The following is a 21,765-nucleotide window of genomic DNA, read 5'->3' as shown; positions in this document are numbered from 1 at the left end:
CATTGATACAGATAGCGATGTAGATATTTCCATGTTTATACAGCTCGCGGTGCAGATATTTATATCTTTATACAGATGGCGTTGTAGATATTTTCTTATTCACACAGATGGCGGTGTAGATGTTTCCATGTTTATACAGATGGCGGAGTAGTTAGTTCCATGTTTATGGAGATGGCAGTGTAGATATTTTCATGTTTATAGAGATGGCGGTGTAGATATTTCCATGTTTATAGAGATAGCAGTGTAGATATTTTAATGTTTATACAGATGGCTGTGTAGCTATTTCCATGTGTATATAGATGGCATTGTAGATATTTCCATGTTTATACTGATGACTGTAGAGGTATTTCCATGTTTTACCGATGGCTCTGCAGATATTTCCATGTTTATAGAGATAGCGGTGTAGATATTTCCATGTTTGTACAGATGGCAATGTTGATATTTCCATCTATACACAGATGGCCGTGTAGATATTTCCATGTTTATACAGATGGCAGCGTAGATATTTCCGTGGACATGCAGATGGCGGTGTAGATATTTCCATGTTTATACAGATAGCGGTGTAGATATTTCCATGTTTTCACAGATGGTGGTGTAGATATTTCCGTGGTTATACACATGGCGGAGTAGATACTTCCATCTTTATGGAGATGGCAGTGTAGATATTTTCATGTTTATAGAGATGGCGGTGTAGATATTTCCATATTTATAGAGATAGCGGTGTAGATAATTCCATCTTTCTACAGATGGCAGTGTAGATATTTCCATGTTTATACAGATGGCGGTGTAGATATTTCCATACTTATACAGATGTCTGTGTAGATATTTCCATGTGTATACAGATGGTATTGTAGGTATTTCCATGTTTATACAGATGGTGGTGTAGATATTTCCATGTTTATTCAGATGACTGTGTAGATATTTCCATGTTTTTACAGATGGCAGTGTAGATATTTCAATGTTTATAGAGATGGCGCTGTAGATATTCCATGTTTATACAGATCGCGGTGTAGATATTTCCATGTTTATACAGATAGCGGTGTAGATATTTCCATGTTTTACAGATAACGGTGTAGATATTTCCATGTTTACACAGATTGCGGTGTAGATATTTCCATCTTTCTACAGATGGCATTGTAGATGTATCCATGTTTATGCAGATGGCGGTGTAGATACTTCCATGTTTATATAGACGGTGGTGTAGATATTACCATGTTTATACAGATAGCGGTGTAGATATTTCCATGTTTATACAGATCATGGTGAAGATATTTCCATGTTTATACAGATCACGGTGTAGATATTTCCATGTTTATACAGATCGCGGTGTAGATATTTCCATGTTTATACAGATAGCGTTGTAGATATTTCCATGTTAATACAGATAGCAGTGTAGATATTTCCATGTTTATAGAGATAGCGGTGTAGGTATTTCCATGTTTATAGACATAGCAGTGTAGATATATCCATGTTTATATAGATGGCGTTGTAGATATTTCCATGTTTATACCGATAGATGTGTTGGTATTTCTACGTTTATACAGATAGCGATGTAGATATTTCCATGTTTATACAGCTCGCGGTGCAGATATTTATATCTTTATACAGATGGCATTGTAGATATTTCCTTATTCACACAGATGGCGGTGTAGATGTTTCCATGTTTATACAGATGGCGGAGTAGTTAGTTCCATGTTTATGGAGATGGCAGTGTAGATATTTTCATGTTTATAGAGATGGCGGTGTAGATATTTCCATGTTTATAGAGATAGCAGTGTAGATATTTACATGTTTATACAGATGACTGTAGAGGTAATTCCATGTTTTACCGATGGCTCTGCAGATATTTCCATGTTTATAGAGATAGCGGTGTAGATATTTCCATGTTTGTACAGATGGCGTTGTTGATAATTCCATCTATACACAGATGGCCGTGTAGATATTTCCATGTTTATACAGATGGCAGCGTAGATATTTCCATGGACATGCAGATGGCGGTGTAGATATTTCCATGTTTATACAGATAGCTGTGTAGATATTTCCATGTTTTCACAGATGGTGGTGTAGATGTTTCCGTGTTTATACACATGGGGGAGTAGATACTTCCATCTTTATGGAGATGGCAGTGTAGATATTTTCATGTTTATAGAGATGGCGGTGTAGATATTTCCATATTTATAGAGATAGCGGTGTAGATATTTCCATCTTTCTACAGATGGCAGTGTAGATATTTCCATGTTTATACAGATGGCGGTGTAGTTATTTCCATACTTATAGAGTTGTCTGTGTACATATTTCCATGTGTATACAGATGGTACTGTAGGTATTTCCATGTTTATACAGATGGTGGTGTAGATATTTCCATGTTTATTCCGATGACTGTGTAGATATTTCCATGTTTTACAGATGGCAGTGGAGATATTTCAATGTTTATAGAGATGGCGCTGTAGATATTTCCATGTTTATACAGAGTGGTGTAGATATTTCCATGTTTATACAGATAGCGGTGTATATATTTCCATGTTTTTACAGATATCGGTGTAGATATTTCCATGTTTACACAGATTGCGGTGTAGATATTTCCATCTTTCTACAGATGGCATTGTAGATATTTCCATGTTTATGCAGATGGCGGTGTAGATATTTCCTTGTTTATATAGATGGTGGTGTAGATATTACCATGTTTATACAGATAGCGGTGTAGATATTTCCATGTTTATACAGATCATGGTGAAGATATTTCCATGTTTATACAGATCGCGGTGTAGATATTTCCATGTTTATACATATCGCTGTGCAGATATTTCCATGTTTATACAGATAGCGGTGTAGATATTTCCATGTTTATACAGATAGCGGTGTAGATATTTCCATGTTTATAGAGATAGCGGTGTAGGTATTTCCATCTTTATAGACATAGCGGTGTAGATATTTCCATGTTTATATAGATGGCGTTGTAGATATTTCCATGTTTATACCGATAGATGTGTTGGTATTTCCACGATGATACAGATAGCGATGTAGATATTTCCATGTTTATACAGCTCGCGGTGCAGATATTTATATCTTTACACAGATGGCATTGTAGATAATTCCTGATTCACACAGATGGCGGTGTAGATGTTTCCATGTTTATACAGATGGCGGAGTAGTTAGTTCCATGTTTATGGAGATGGCAGTGTAGATATTTTCATGTTTATAGAGATGGCGGTGTAGATATTTCCATGTTTATAGAGATAGCAGTGTAGATATTTTCATGTTTATACAGATGGCTGTGTAGATATTTCCATGTGTATATAGATGGCATTGTAGATATTTCCATGTTTATACTGATGACTGTAGAGGTATATCCATGTTTTACCGATGGCTCTGCAGATATTTCCATGTTTATAGAGATAGTGGTGTAGATATTTCCATGTTTGTACAGATGGCGTTGTTGATATTTCCATCAATACACAGATAGCCGTGTAAATGTTTCCATGTTTATACAGATGGCAGCGTAGATCTTTCCATGGACATGCAGATGGCGGTGTAGATATTTCCATGTTTATACAGAGAGCGGTGTAGATATTTCCATGTTTTCACAGATGGTGGTGTAGATATTTCCGTGTTTATACACATGGCGGAGTAGATACTTCCATCTTTATGGAGATGGCAGTGTAGATATTTTCATGTTTATAGAGATGGCGGTGTAGAAATTTCCATATTTGTAGAGATAGCGGTGTAGATATTTCCATCTTTCTACAGATGGCAGTGTAGATATTTCCATGTTTATACAGATGGCGGTGTAGATATTTCCATACTTATAGAGATGTCTGTGTAGATATTTCCATGTGTATACAGATGGTATTGTAGGTATCTCCATGTTTATACAGATGGTGGTGTAGATATTTCCATGTTTATTCAGACGACTGTGTAGATATTTCCATGTTTTACAGAAGGCAGTGAAGATATTTCAATGTTTATAGAGATGGCGCTGTAGATATTTCCATGTTTATACAGAGTGCGGTGTAGATATTTCCATGTTTATACAGATAGCGGTGTATATATTTCCATGTTTTTACAGATAACGGTGTAGATATTTCCATGTTTACACAGATTGCGGTGTAGATATTTCCATCTTTCTACAGATGGCATTGTAGATATTTCCATGTTTATGCAGATGGCGGTGTAGATATTTCCATGTTTATATAGATGGTGGTGTAGATATTACCATGTTTATACAGATAGCGGTGTAGATATTTCCATGTTTATACAGATCGTGGTGAAGATATTTCCATGTTTATACAGATCGCGGTGTAGATATTTCCATGTTTATACAGATCGCTGTGCAGATATTTCCATGTTTATACAGATAGCGGTGTAGATATTTCCATGTTTATAGAGATAGCGGTGTAGGTATTTCCATGTTTATAGACATAGCGGTGTAGATATTTCCATGTTTATATAGATGGCGTTGTAGATATTTCCATGTTTATACCGATAGATGTGTTGGTATTTCCACATTGATACAGATAGCGATGTAGATATTTCCATGTTTATACAGCTCGCGGTGCAGATATTTATATCTTTATACAGATGGCGTTGTAGATATTTTCTTATTCACACAGATGGCGGTGTAGATGTTTCCATGTTTATACAGATGGCGGAGTAGTTAGTTCCATGTTTATGGAGATGGCAGTGTAGATATTTTCATGTTTATAGAGATGGCGGTGTAGATATTTCCATGTTTATAGAGATAGCAGTGTAGATATTTTAATGTTTATACAGATGGCTGTGTAGCTATTTCCATGTGTATATAGATGGCATTGTAGATATTTCCATGTTTATACTGATGACTGTAGAGGTATTTCCATGTTTTACCGATGGCTCTGCAGATATTTCCATGTTTATAGAGATAGCGGTGTAGATATTTCCATGTTTGTACAGATGGCAATGTTGATATTTCCATCTATACACAGATGGCCGTGTAGATATTTCCATGTTTATACAGATGGCAGCGTAGATATTTCCGTGGACATGCAGATGGCGGTGTAGATATTTCCATGTTTATACAGATAGCGGTGTAGATATTTCCATGTTTTCACAGATGGTGGTGTAGATATTTCCGTGGTTATACACATGGCGGAGTAGATACTTCCATCTTTATGGAGATGGCAGTGTAGATATTTTCATGTTTATAGAGATGGCGGTGTAGATATTTCCATATTTATAGAGATAGCGGTGTAGATAATTCCATCTTTCTACAGATGGCAGTGTAGATATTTCCATGTTTATACAGATGGCGGTGTAGATATTTCCATACTTATACAGATGTCTGTGTAGATATTTCCATGTGTATACAGATGGTATTGTAGGTATTTCCATGTTTATACAGATGGTGGTGTAGATATTTCCATGTTTATTCAGATGACTGTGTAGATATTTCCATGTTTTTACAGATGGCAGTGTAGATATTTCAATGTTTATAGAGATGGCGCTGTAGATATTCCATGTTTATACAGATCGCGGTGTAGATATTTCCATGTTTATACAGATAGCGGTGTAGATATTTCCATGTTTTACAGATAACGGTGTAGATATTTCCATGTTTACACAGATTGCGGTGTAGATATTTCCATCTTTCTACAGATGGCATTGTAGATGTATCCATGTTTATGCAGATGGCGGTGTAGATACTTCCATGTTTATATAGACGGTGGTGTAGATATTACCATGTTTATACAGATAGCGGTGTAGATATTTCCATGTTTATACAGATCATGGTGAAGATATTTCCATGTTTATACAGATCACGGTGTAGATATTTCCATGTTTATACAGATCGCGGTGTAGATATTTCCATGTTTATACAGATAGCGTTGTAGATATTTCCATGTTAATACAGATAGCAGTGTAGATATTTCCATGTTTATAGAGATAGCGGTGTAGGTATTTCCATGTTTATAGACATAGCAGTGTAGATATATCCGTGTTTATATAGATGGCGTTGTAGATATTTCCATGTTTATACCGATAGATGTGTTGGTATTTCTACGTTTATACAGATAGCGATGTAGATATTTCCATGTTTATACAGCTCGCGGTGCAGATATTTATATCTTTATACAGATGGCATTGTAGATATTTCCTTATTCACACAGATGGCGGTGTAGATGTTTCCATGTTTATACAGATGGCGGAGTAGTTAGTTCCATGTTGATGGAGATGGCAGTGTAGATATTTTCATGTTTATAGAGATGGCGGTGTAGATATTTCCATGTTTATAGAGATAGCAGTGTAGATATTTACATGTTTATACAGATGACTGTAGAGGTAATTCCATGTTTTACCGATGGCTCTGCAGATATTTCCATGTTTATAGAGATAGCGGTGTAGATATTTCCATGTTTGTACAGATGGCGTTGTTGATAATTCCATCTATACACAGATGGCCGTGTAGATATTTCCATGTTTATACAGATGGCAGCATAGATATTTCCATGGACATGCAGATGGCGGTGTAGATATTTCCATGTTTATACAGATAGCGGTGTAGATATTTCCATGTTTTCACAGATGGTGGTGTAGATGTTTCCGTGTTTATACACATGGCGGAGTAGATACTTCCATCTTTATGGAGATGGCAGTGTAGATATTTTCATGTTTATAGAGATGGCTGTGTAGATATTTCCATATTTATGGAGATAGCGGTGTAGATATTTCCATCTTTCTACAGATGGCAGTGTAGATATTTCCATGTTTATACAGATGGCGGTGTAGATATTTCCATACTTATACAGATGTGTGTGTAGATATTTCCATGTGTATACAGATGGTATTGTAGGTATTTCCATGTTTATACAGATGGTGGTGTAGATATTTCCATGTTTATTCAGATGACTGTGTAGATATTTCCATGTTTTTACAGATGGCAGTGTAGATATTTCAATGTTTATAGAGATGGTGCTGTAGATATTCCATGTTTATATAGATCGCGGTGTAGATATTTCCATGTTTATACAGATAGCGGTGTAGATATTTCCATGTTTTTAGAGATAACGGTGTAGATATTTCCACGTTTGCACAGATTGCGGTGTAGATATTTCCATCTTTCTACAGATGGCATTGTAGATATTTCCATGTTTATGCAGATGGCGGTGTAGATACTTCCATGTTTATATAGATGGTGGTGTAGATATTACCATGTTTATACAGATAGCGGTGTAGATATTTCCATGTTTATACAGATCGTGGTGAAGATATTTCCATGTTTATACAGATCGCGGTGTAGATATTTCCATGTTTATACAGATCGCGGTGTAGATATTTCCATGTTTATACAGATAGCGTTGTAGATATTTCCATGTTTATACAGATAGCAGTGTAGATATTTCCATGTTTATAGAGATAGCGGTGTAGGTATTTCCATGTTTATAGACATAGCAGTGTAGATATATCCATGTTTATATAGATGGCGTTGTAGATATTTCCATGTTTATACCGACAGATGTGTTGGTATTTCTACGTTTATACAGATAGCGATGTAGATATTTCCATGTTTATACAGCTCGCGGTGCAGATATTTATATCTTTACACAGATGGCATTGTAGATATTTCCTTATTCACACAGATGGCAGTGTAGATGTTTCCATGTTTATACAGATGGCGGAGTAGTTAGTTCCATGTTTATGGAGATGGCAGTGTAGATATTTTCATGTTTATAGAGATGGCGGTGTAGATATTTCCATGTTTATAGAGATAGCAGTGTAGATATTTACATGTTTATACAGATGGCTGTGTAGATATTTCCATGTGTATACAGATGGCATTGTAGATATTTCCATGTTTATGCAGATGACTGTAGAGGTATTTCCATGTTTTACCGATGGCTCTGCAGATATTTCCATGTTTATAGAGATAGCGGTGTAGATATTTCCATGTTTGTACAGATGGCGTTGTTGATATTTCCATCTATACACAGATGGCCGTGTAGATATTTCCATGTTTATACAGATGGCAGCGTAGATATTTCCATGGACATGCAGATGGCGGTGTAGATATTTCCATCTTTCTACAGATGGCAGTGTAGATATTTCCATGTTTATACAGATGGCGGTGTAGATATTTCCATACTTATAGAGATGTCTGTGTAGATATTTCCATGTGTATACAGATGGTATTGTAGGTATCTCCATGTTTATACAGATGGTGGTGTAGATATTTCCATGTTTATTCAGATGACTGTGTAGATATTTCCATGTTTTACAGATGGCAGTGTATATATTTCAATGTTTATAGAGATGGCGCTGTAGATATTTCCATGTTTATACAGATCGCGGTGTAGGTATTTCCATGTTTATACAGATAGCGGTGTAGATATTTCCATGTTTTTACAGATATCGGTGTAGATATTTCCATGTTTACACAGATTGCGGTGTAGATATTTCCATCTTTCTACAGATGGCATTGTAGATATTTCCATGTTTATGCAGATGGCGATGTAGATATTTCCATGTTTATACAGCTCGCGGTGCAGAGATTTATATCTTTATACAGATGGCATTGTAGATATTTCCTTATTCACACAGATGGCGGTGTAGATGTTTCCATGTTTATACAGATGGCGGAGTAGTTAGTTCCATGTTGATGGAGATGGCAGTGTAGATATTTGCATGTTTATAGAGATGGCGGTGTAGATATTTCCATGTTTATAGAGATAGCAGTGTAGATATTTACATGTTTATACAGATGGCTGTGTAGATATTTCCATGTGTATATAGATGGCATTGTAGATATTTCCATGTTTATACTGATGACTGTAGAGGTATTTCCATGTTTTACCGATGGCTCTGCAGATATTTCCATGTTTATAGAGATAGCGGTGTAGATATTTCCATGTTTGTACAGATGGCGATGTTGATATTTCCATCTATACACAGATGGCCGTGTAGATATTTCCATGTTTATACAGATGGCAGCGTAGATATTTCCGTGGACATGCAGATGGCGGTGTAGATATTTCCATGTTTATACAGATAGCGGTGTAGATATTTCCATGTTTTCACAGATGGTGGTGTAGATATTTCCGTGTTTATACACATGGCGGTGTAGATACTTCCATCTTTATGGAGATGGCAGTGTAGATATTTTCATGTTTATAGAGATGGCGGTGTAGATATTTCCATATTTATAGAGATAGCGGTGTAGATAATTCCATCTTTCTACAGATGGCAGTGTAGATATTTCCATGTTTATACAGATGGCGGTGTAGATATTTCCATACTTATACAGATGTCTGTGTAGATATTTCCATGTGTATGCAGATGGTATTGTAGGTATTTCCATGTTTATACAGATGGTGGTGTAGATATTTCCATGTTTATTCAGATGACTGTGTAGATATTTCCATGTTTTTACAGATGGCAGTGTAGATATTTCAATGTTTATAGAGATGGCGCTGTAGATATTCCATGTTTATACAGATCGCGGTGTAGATATTTCCATGTTTATACAGATAGCGGTGTAGATATTTCCATGTTTTACAGATAACGGTGTAGATATTTCCATGTTTACACAGATTGCGGTGTAGATATTTCCATCTTTCTACAGATGGCATTGTAGATGTATCCATGTTTATGCAGATGGCGGTGTAGATACTTCCATGTTTATATAGACGGTGGTGTAGATATTACCATGTTTATACAGATAGCGGTGTAGATATTTCCATGTTTATACAGATCATGGTGAAGATATTTCCATGTTTATACAGATCACGGTGTAGATATTTCCATGTTTATACAGATCGCGGTGTAGATATTTCCATGTTTATACAGATAGCGTTGTAGATATTTCCATGTTAATACAGATAGCAGTGTAGATATTTCCATGTTTATAGAGATAGCGGTGTAGGTATTTCCATGTTTATAGACATAGCAGTGTAGATATATCCATGTTTATATAGATGGCGTTGTAGATATTTCCATGTTTATACCGATAGATGTGTTGGTATTTCTACGTTTATACAGATAGCGATGTAGATATTTCCATGTTTATACAGCTCGCGGTGCAGATATTTATATCTTTATACAGATGGCATTGTAGATATTTCCTTATTCACACAGATGGCGGTGTAGATGTTTCCATGTTTATACAGACGGCGGAGTAGTTAGTTCCATGTTGATGGAGATGGCAGTGTAGATATTTTCATGTTTATAGAGATGGCGGTGTAGATATTTCCATGTTTATAGAGATAGCAGTGTAGATATTTACATGTTTATACAGATGACTGTAGAGGTAATTCCATGTTTTACCGATGGCTCTGCAGATATTTCCATGTTTATAGAGATAGCGGTGTAGATATTTCCATGTTTGTACAGATGGCGTTGTTGATAATTCCATCTATACACAGATGGCCGTGTAGATATTTCCATGTTTATACAGATGGCAGCGTAGATATTTCCATGGACATGCAGATGGCGGTGTAGATATTTCCATGTTTATACAGATAGCGGTGTAGATATTTCCATGTTTTCACAGATGGTGGTGTAGATGTTTCCGTGTTTATACACATGGCGGAGTAGATACTTCCATCTTTATGGAGATGGCAGTGTAGATATTTTCATGTTTATAGAGATGGCTGTGTAGATATTTCCATATTTATGGAGATAGCAGTGTAGATATTTCCATCTTTCTACAGATGGCAGTGTAGATATTTCCATGTTTATACAGATGGCGGTGTAGATATTTCCATACTTATACAGATGTCTGTGTAGATATTTCCATGTGTATACAGATGGTATTGTAGGTATTTCCATGTTTATACAGATGGTGGTGTAGATATTTCCATGTTTATTCAGATGACTGTGTAGATATTTCCATGTTTTTACAGATGGCAGTGTAGATATTTCAATGTTTATAGAGATGGTGCTGTAGATATTCCATGTTTATATAGATCGCGGTGTAGATATTTCCATGTTTATACAGATAGCGGTGTAGATATTTCCATGTTTTTAGAGTTAACGGTGTAGATATTTCCACGTTTGCACAGATTGCGGTGTAGATATTTCCATCTTTCTACAGATGGCATTGTAGATATTTCCATGTTTATGCAGATGGCGGTGTAGATACTTCCATGTTTATATAGATGGTGGTGTAGATATTACCATGTTTATACAGATAGCGGTGTAGATATTTCCATGTTTATACAGATCGTGGTGAAGATATTTCCATGTTTATACAGATCGCGGTGTAGATATTTCCATGTTTATACAGATCGCGGTGTAGATATTTCCATGTTTATACAGATAGCGTTGTAGATATTTCCATGTTTATACAGATAGCAGTGTAGATATTTCCATGTTTATAGAGATAGCGGTGTAGGTATTTCCATGTTTATAGACATAGCAGTGTAGATATATCCATGTTTATATAGATGGCGTTGTAGATATTTCCATGTTTATACCGACAGATGTGTTGGTATTTCTACGTTTATACAGATAGCGATGTAGATATTTCCATGTTTATACAGCTCGCGGTGCAGATATTTATATCTTTACACAGATGGCATTGTAGATATTTCCTTATTCACACAGATGGCGGTGTAGATGTTTCCATGTTTATACAGATGGCGGAGTAGTTAGTTCCATGTTTATGGAGATGGCAGTGTAGATATTTTCATGTTTATAGAGATGGCGGTGTAGATATTTCCATGTTTATAGAGATAGCAGTGTAGATATTTACATGTTTATACAGATGGCTGTGTAGATATTTCCATGTGTATACAGATGGCATTGTAGATATTTCCATGTTTATACAGATGACTGTAGAGGTATTTCCATGTTTTACCGATGGCTCTGCAGATATTTCCATGTTTATAGAGATAGCGGTGTAGATATTTCCATGTTTGTACAGATGGCGTTGTTGATATTTCCATCTATACACAGATGGCCGTGTAGATATTTCCATGTTTATACAGATGGCAGCGTAGATATTTCCATGGACATGCAGATGGCGGTGTAGATATTTCCATCTTTCTACAGATGGCAGTGTAGATATTTCCATGTTTATACAGATGGCGGTGTAGATATTTCCATACTTATAGAGATGTCTGTGAAGATATTTCCATGTGTATACAGATGGTATTGTAGGTATCTCCATGTTTATACAGATGGTGGTGTAGATATTTCCATGTTTATTCAGATGACTGTGTAGATATTTCCATGTTTTACAGATGACAGTGTAGATATTTCAATGTTTATAGAGATGGCGCTGTAGATATTTCCATGTTTATACAGATCGCGGTGTAGGTATTTCCATGTTTATACAGATAGCGGTGTAGATATTTCCATGTTTTTACAGATATCGGTGTAGATATTTCCATGTTTACACAGATTGCGGTCTAGATATTTCCATCTTTCTACAGATGGCATTGTAGATATTTCCATGTTTATGCAGATGGCGATGTAGATATTTCCATGTTTATACAGCTCGCGGTGCAGAGATTTATATCTTTATACAGATGGCATTGTAGATATTTCCTTATTCACACAGATGGCGGTGTAGATGTTTCCATGTTTATACAGATGGCGGAGTAGTTAGTTCCATGTTGATGGAGATGGCAGTGTAGATATTTGCATGTTTATAGAGATGGCGGTGTAGATATTTCCATGTTTATAGAGATAGCAGTGTAGATATTTACATGTTTATACAGATGGCTGTGTAGATATTTCCATGTGTATACAGTTGGCATTGAAGATATTTCCATGTTTATACAGATGACTGTAGAGGTATTTCCATGTTTTACAGATGGCTGTGCAGATATTTCCATGTTTATAGAGATAGCGGTGAAGATATTTCCATGTTTGTACAGATGGCGATGTTGATATTTCCATCTATACACAGATGGCCGTGTAGATATTTCCATGTTTATACAGATGGCAGCGTAGATATTTCCATGGACATGCAGATGGCGGTGTAGATATTTCCATGTTTATACAGATAGCGGTGTAGATATTTCCATGTTTTCACAGATGGTGGTGTAGATATTTCCGTGTTTATACACATGGCGGAGTAGATACTTCCATCTTTATGGAGATGGCAGTGTAGATATTTTCATGTTTATAGAGATGGCGGTGTAGATATTTCCATATTTATAGAGATAGCGGTGTAGATAATTCCATCTTTCTACAGATGGCAGTGTAGATATTTCCATGTTTATACAGATGGCGGTGTAGATATTTCCATACTTATACAGATGTCTGTGTAGATATTTCCATGTGTATACAGATGGTATTGTAGGTATTTCCATGTTTATACAGATGGTGGTGTAGATATTTCCATTTTTATTCAGATGACTGTGTAGATATTTCCATGTTTTTACAGATGGCAGTGTAGATATTTCAATGTTTATAGAGATGGCGCTGTAGATATTTCATGTTTATACAGATCGCGGTGTAGATATTTCCATGTTTATACAGATAGCGGTGTAGATATTTCCATGTTTTTAGAGATAACGGTGTAGATATTTCCATTTTTACACAGATTGCGGTGTAGATATTTCCATCTTTCTACAGATGGCATTGTAGATATTTCCATGTTTATGCAGATGGCGGTGTAGATACTTCCATGTTTATATAGACGGTGGTGTAGATATTACCATGTTTATACAGATAGCGGTGTAGATATTTCCATGCTTATACAGATCGTGGTGAAGATATTTCCATGTTTATACAGATCACGGTGTAGATATTTCTATGTTTATACAGATCGCGGTGTAGATATTTCCATGTTTATACAGATAGCGTTGTAGATATTTCCATGTTTATACAGATAGCAGTGTAGATATTTCCATGTTTATAGAGATAGCGGTGTAGGTATTTCCATGTTTATAGACATAGCAGTGTAGATATATCCATGTTTATATAGATGGCGTTGTAGATATTTCCATGTTTATACCGATAGATGTGTTGGTATTTCTTCGTTTATACAGATAGCGATGTAGATATTTCCATGTTTATACAGCTCGCGGTGCAGATATTTATATCTTTATACAGATGGCATTGTAGATATTTCCTTATTCACACAGATGGCGTTGTAGATGTATCCATGTTTATACAGATGGCGGAGTAGTTAGTTCCATGTTTATGGAGATGGCAGTGTAGATATTTTCATGTTTATAGAGATGGCGGTGTAGATATTTCCATGTTTATAGAGATAGCAGTGTAGATATTTACATGTTTATACAGATGACTGTAGAGGTATTTCCATGTTTTACCGATGGCTCTGCAGATATTTCCATGTTTATAGAGATAGCGGTGTAGATATTTCCATGTTTGTACAGATGGCGTTGTTGATAATTCCATCTATACACAGATGGCCGTGTAGATATTTCCATGTTTATACAGATGGCAGCGTAGATATTTCCATGGACATGCAGATGGCGGTGTAGATATTTCCATGTTTATACAGATAGCGGTGTAGATATTTCCATGTTTTCACAGATGGTGGTGTAGATGTTTCCGTGTTTATACACATGGCGGAGTAGATACTTCCATCTTTATGGAGATGGCAGTGTAGATATTTTCATGTTTATAGAGACGGCGGTGTAGATATTTCCATATTTATAGAGATAGCGGTGTAGATATTTCCATCTTTCTACAGATGGCAGTGTAGATATTTCCATGTTTATACAGATGGCGGTGTAGATATTTCCATACTTATAGAGTTGTCTGTGTACATATTTCCATGTGTATACAGATGGTATTGTAGGTATCTCCATGTATATACAGATGGTGGTGTAGATATTTCCATGTTTATTCAGATGACTGTGTAGATATTTCCATGTTTTGCAGATGGCAGTGTAGATATTTCAATGTTTATAGAGATGGCGCTGTAGATATTTCCATGTTTATACAGATTGCGGTGTAGATATTTCCATGTTTATACAGATAGCGGTGTATATATTTCCATGTTTTTACAGATATCGGTGTAGATATTTCCATGTTTACACAGATTGCGGTGTAGATATTTCCATCTTTCTACAGATGGCATTGTAGATATTTCCATGTTTATGCAGATGGCGGTGTAGGTATTTCCATGTTTATATAGATGGTGGTGTAGATATTACCATGTTTATACAGATAGCGGTGTAGATATTTCCATGTTTATACAGATCGCGGTGAAGATATTTCCATGTTTATACAGATCGCGGTGTAGATATTTCCATGTTTATACAGATCGCTGTGCAGATATTTCCATGTTTATACAGATAGCGGTGTAGATATTTCCATGTTTATACAGATAGCGGTGTAGATATTTCCATGTTTATAGAGATAGCGGTGTAGGTATTTCCATGTTTATAGACATAGCTGTGTACATATTTCCATGTTTATATAGATGGCGTTGTAGATATTTCCATGTTTTTACCGATAGATGTGTTGGTATTTCCATGTTTATACAGATAGCGATGTAGATATTTCCATCTTTATACAGCTCGCGGTGCAGATATTTATATCTTTATACTGATGGCATTTTAGATATTTCCTTATTCACACAGATGGCGGTGTAGATGTTTCCATGTTTATACAGATGGTGGAGTAGTTAGTTCCATGTTTATGGAGATGGCAGTGTAGATATTTTCATGTTTATAGAGATGGCGGTGTAGATATTTCCATGTTTATAGAGATAGCAGTGTAGATATTTACATGTTTATACAGATGGCTGTGTAGATATTTCCATGTGTATAGAGATGGCATTGTAGATATTTCCATGTTTATACAGATGACTGAAGAGGTATTTCCATGTTTTACCGATGGCTCTGCAGATATTTCCATGTTTATAGAGATAGCGGTGTAGATATTTCCATGTTTGTACAGATGGCGTTGTTGATATTTCCATCTATACACAGATGGCGGTGTAGATATTTCCATGTTTATACAGATGGCAGCGTAGATATTTCCATGGACATGCAGTTGGCGGTGTAGATATTTCCATGTTTATGCAGATAGCGGTGTAGATATTTCCATGTTTTCACAGATGGTGGTGTGGATATTTCCGTGTGTATACACATGGCAGAGTAGATACTTCCATCTTTATGGAGATGGCAGTCTAGATATTTTCATGTTTATAGAGATGGCGGTGTAGATATTTCCATATTTATAGAGATAGCGGTGTAGATAATTCCATCTTTCTACAGATGGCAGTGTAGATATTTCCATGTTTATACAGATGGCGGTGTAGATATTTCCATACTTATACAGAGGTCTGTGTAGATATTTCCATGTGTATACAGATGGTATTGTAGGTATCTCCATGTTTATACAGATGGTGGTGTAGATATTTCCATGTTTATTCAGATGACTGTGTAGAAATTTCCGTGTTTTACAGATGGCAGTGTAGATATTTCAATGTTTATAGAGATGGTGCTGTAGATATTCCATGTTTATACAGATCGCGGTGTAGATACTTCCATGTTTATACAGATAGCGGTGTAGATATTCCCATGTTTTTACAGATAACGGTGTAGATATTTCCATGTTTACACAGATTGCGGTGTAGATATTACCATCTTTCTACAGATGGCATTGTAGTTATTTCCATGTTTATGTAGATGGCGGTGTAGATACTTCCATGTTTATATAGATGGTGGTGTAGATATTACCATGTTTATACAGATAGCGGTGTAGATATTTCCATATTTATACAGATCGTGGTGAAGATATTTCCATGTTTATACAGATCGCGGAGTAGATATTTCCATGTTTATACAGATCGCAGTGTAGATATATCCATGTTTATACAGATAGCGTTGTAGATATTTCCATGTTTATACAGATAGCAGTGTAGATATTTCCATGTTTATAGAGATTGCGGTGTAGGTATTTCCATGTTTATAGACATAGCAGAGTAGATATATCCATGTTTATATAGATGGCGTTGTAGATATTTCCATGTTCATACCGATATATGTGTTGATATTTCTACGTTTATACAGATAGCGATGTAATTATTTCCATGTTTATACAGATAGCGGTGTAGATATTTCCATGTTTATACAGATAGCGGTGTAGATATTTCCATGTTTATAGAGATAGCGGTGTAGTTATTTCCATGATTATAGACATAGCCGTGTAGATATTTCCATGTTTATATAGATGGCGTTGTAGATATTTCCATGTTTATAACGATAGATGTGTTGGTATTTCCACGTCTATACAGATAGCGATGTAGATATTTCCATGTTTATACAGCTCGCGGTGCAGATATTTATATCTTTATACAGATGGCATTGTAGATATTTCCTTATTCACACAGATGGCGGTGTAGATGTTTCCATGTTTATACAGATGGCGGAGTAGTTAGTTCCATGTTTATGGAGATGGCAGTGTAGATATTTTCATGTTTATAGAGATGGCGGTGTAGATATTTCCATGTTTATAGAGATAGCAGTGTAGATATTTATATGTTTATACAGATGGCTGTGTAGATATTTCCATGTGTATACAGATGGCATTGTAGATATTTCCATGTTTATACAGATGACTGAAGAGGTATTTCCATGTTTTACCGATGGCTCTGCAGATATTTCCATGTTTATAGGGATAGCGGTGTAGATATTTCCATGTTTGTACAGATGGCGTTGTTGATATTTCCATCTATACACAGATGGCCGTGTAGATATTTCCATGTTTATACAGATGGCAGCGTAGATATTTCCATGGACATGCAGATGGCGGTGTAGATATTTCCATGTTTATACAGATAGCGGTGTACATATTTCCATGTTTTCACAGATGGTGGTGTGGATACTTCCGTGTTTATACACATGGCAGAGTAGATACTTCCATCTTTATGGAGATGGCAGTGTAGATATTTTCATGTTTATAGAGATGGCGGTGTAGATATTTCCATATTTATAGAGATAGCGGTGTAGATAATTCCATCTTTCTACAGATGGCAGTGTAGATATTTCCATGTTTATACAGATGGCGGTGTAGATATTTCCATACTTATACAGATGTCTGTGTAGATATTTCCATGTGTATACAGATGGTATTGTAGTTATTTCCATGTTTATACAGATGGTGGTGTAGATATTTCCATGTTTATTCAGATGACTGTGTACATATTTCCATGTTTTTACAGATGGCAGTGGAGATATTTCAATGTTTATAGAGATGGCGCTGTAGATATTCCATGTTTATACAGATCGCGGAGTAGATATTTCCATGTTTATACAGATCGCTGTGTACATATTTCCATGTTCATACAGATAGAGGTGTAGATATTTCCATGTTTATGCAGATAGCGGTGTAGATATTTCCATGTTAATAGAGATAGCGGTGTAGGTATTTCCATGTTTATAGACATAGCAGTGTAGATATTTCCATGTTTATATAGATGGCGTTGTAGATATTTCCATGTTTATACCGATAGATGTGTTGGTATTTCCACGTTTATACAGATAGCGATGTAGATATTTCCATGTTTATACAGCTCGCGGTGCAGATATTTATATCTTTATACAGATGGCATTGTAGATATTTCCTTATTCACACAGATGGCGGTGTAGATGTTTCCATGTTTATACAGATGGCGGAGTAGTAAGTTCCATGTTTATGGAGATGGCAGTGTAGATATTTTCATGTTTATAGAGATGGCGGTGTAGATATTTCCATGTTTATAGAGATAGCAGTGTAGATATTTACATGTTTATACAGATGGCTGTGTAGATATTTCCATGTGTATACAGTTGGCATTGTAGATATTTCCATGTTTATACAGATGACTGTAGAGGTATTTCCATGTTTTACAGATGGCTGTGCAGATATTTCCATGTTTATAGAGATAGCGGTGTTGATATTTCCATGTTTGTACAGATGGTGATGTTGATATTTCCATCTATACACAGATGGCCGTGTAGATATTTCCATGTTTATACAGATGGCAGCGTAGATATTTCCATGGACATGCAGATGGCGGTGTAGATATTTCCATGTTTATACAGATAGCGGTGTAGATATTTGCATGTTTTCACAGATGGTGGTGTAGATATTTCCGTGTTTATACACATGGCGGAGTAGATACTTCCATCTTTATGGAGATGGCAGTGTAGATATTTTCATGTTTATAGAGATGGCGGTGTAGATATTTCCATATTTATAGAGATAGCGGTGTAGATAATTCCATCTTTCTACAGATGGCAGTGTAGATATTTCCATGTTTATACAGATGGCGGTGTAGATATTTCCATACTTATACAGATGTCTGTGTAGATATTTCCATGTGTATACAGATGGTATTGTAGGTATTTCCATGTGTATACAGATGGCATTGTAGATATTTCCATGTTTATACAGATTACAGAAGAGGTATTTCCATGTTTTACCGATGGCTCTGCAGATATTTCCATGTTTATAGAGATAGCGGTGTAGATATTTCCATGTTTGTACAGATGGCATTGTTGATATTTCCATCTATACACAGATGGCCGTGTAGATATTTCCATGTTTATACAGATGGCAGTGTAGATATTTCCATGGACATGCAGATGGCGGTGTAGATATTTCCATCTTTCTACAGATGGCAGTGTAGATATTTCCATGTTTATACAGATGGCAGTGTAGATATGTCCATACTTATAGAGATGTCTGTGTAGATATTTCCATGTGTATACAGATGGTATTGTAGTTATTTCCATGTTTATACAGATGGTGGTGTAGATATTTCCATGTTTATTCAGATGACTGTATAGATATTTCCATATTTTTACAGATGGCAGTGGAGATATTTCAATGTTTATAGAGATGGCTCTGTAGATATTCCATGTTTATACAGATCGCGGTGTAGATATTTCCATGTTTACACAGATTGCGGTGTAGATATTTCCATCTTTCTACAAATGGCATTGTAGATATTTCCATGTTTATGCAGATGGCGGTGTAGATACTTCCATGTTTATATAGATGGTGGTGTAGATATTACCACGTTTATACAGATAGCGGTGCAGATATTTCCATGTTTATACAGATCGTGGTGAAGATATTTCCATGTGTATACAGATCGCGGTGTAGATATTTCCATGTTTATACAGATCGCGGTGTAGATATTTCCATGTTTATACAGATAGCGTTGTAGATATTTCCATGTTTACAGATAGCAGTGTAGATATTTCCATGTTTATAGAGATAGCGGTGTAGGTATTTCCATGTTTATAGACATAGCAGTGTAGATATATCCATGTTTATATAGATGGCGTTGTAGATATTTCCATGTTTATACCGATAGATGTGTTGGTATTTCTACGTTTATACCGATAGCGATGTAGATATTTCCATGTTTATACAGCTCGCGGTGCAGATATTTATATCTTTACACAGATGGCATTGTAGATATTTCCTTATTCACACAGATGGCGGTGTAGATGTTTCCATGTTTATACAGATGGCGGAGTAGTTAGTTCCATTTTTATGGAGATGGCAGTGTAGATATTTTCATGTTTATAGAGATGGCGGTGTAGATATTTCCATGTTTATAGAGATAGCAGTGTAGATATTTACATGTTTATACAGATGGCTGTGAAGATATTTCCATGTGTATACAGATGGCATTGTAGATATTTCCATGTTTATACCGATGACTGTAGAGGTATTTCCATGTTTTACCGATGGCTCTGCAGATATTTCCATGTTTATAGAGATAGCGGTGTAGATATTTCCATGTTTGTACAGATGGCGTTGTTGATATTTCCATCTATACACAGATGGCCGTGTAGATATTTCCATGTTTATACAGATGGTAGCGTAGATATTTCCATGGACATGCAGATGGCGGTGTAGATATTTCCATGTTTATACAGATAGCGGTGTAGATATTTCCATGTTTTCACAGATGGTGGTGTAGATGTTTCCGTGTTTATACACATGGCGGAGTAGATACTTCCATCTTTATGGAGATGGCAGTGTAGATATTTTCATGTTTATAGAGATGGCGGTGTAGATATTTCCATATTTATAGAGATAGCGGTGTAGATATTTCCATCTTTCTACAGATGGCAGTGTAGATATTTCCATGTTTATACAGATGGCGGTGTAGATATTTCCATACTTATAGAGTTGTCTGTGCACATATTTCCATGTGTATACAGATGGTATTGTAGGTATTTCCATGTTTATGCAGATGGCGGTGTAGATATTTCCATGTTTATATAGATGGTGGTGTAGATATTACCATGTTTATACAGATAGCGGTGTAGATATTTCCTTGTTTATACAGATCGTGGTGAAGATATTTCCATGTTTATACAGATCGCGGTGTAGATATTTCCATGTTTATACAGATCGCTGTGCAGATATTTCCATGTTTATACAGATAGCTGTGTAGATATTTCCATGTTTATACAGATAGCGGTGTAGATATTTCCATGTTTATAGAGATAGCGGTGTAGGTATTTCCATGTTTATAGACATAGCTGTGTAGATATTTCCATGTTTATATAGATGGCGTTGTAGATATTTCCATGTTTATACCGATAGATGTGTTGGTATTTCCACGTTTATACAGATAGCGATGTAGATATTTCCATGTTTATACAGCTCGCGGTGCAGATATTCATATCTTTATACTGATGGCATTGTAGATATTTCCTTATTCACACAGATGGCGGTGTAGGTGTTTCCATGTTTATACAGATGGCGGAGTAGTTAGTTCCATGTTTATGGAGATGGCAGTGTAGATATTTTCATGTTTATAGAGATGGCGGTGTAGATATTTCCATGTTTATAGAG

Source organism: Pan paniscus, chromosome 7, assembly GCF_029289425.2.
Source record: "Pan paniscus chromosome 7, NHGRI_mPanPan1-v2.0_pri, whole genome shotgun sequence".
Taxonomy (NCBI): domain Eukaryota; kingdom Metazoa; phylum Chordata; class Mammalia; order Primates; family Hominidae; genus Pan; species Pan paniscus.
Note: the sequence above shows the minus strand (reverse complement) of the source record.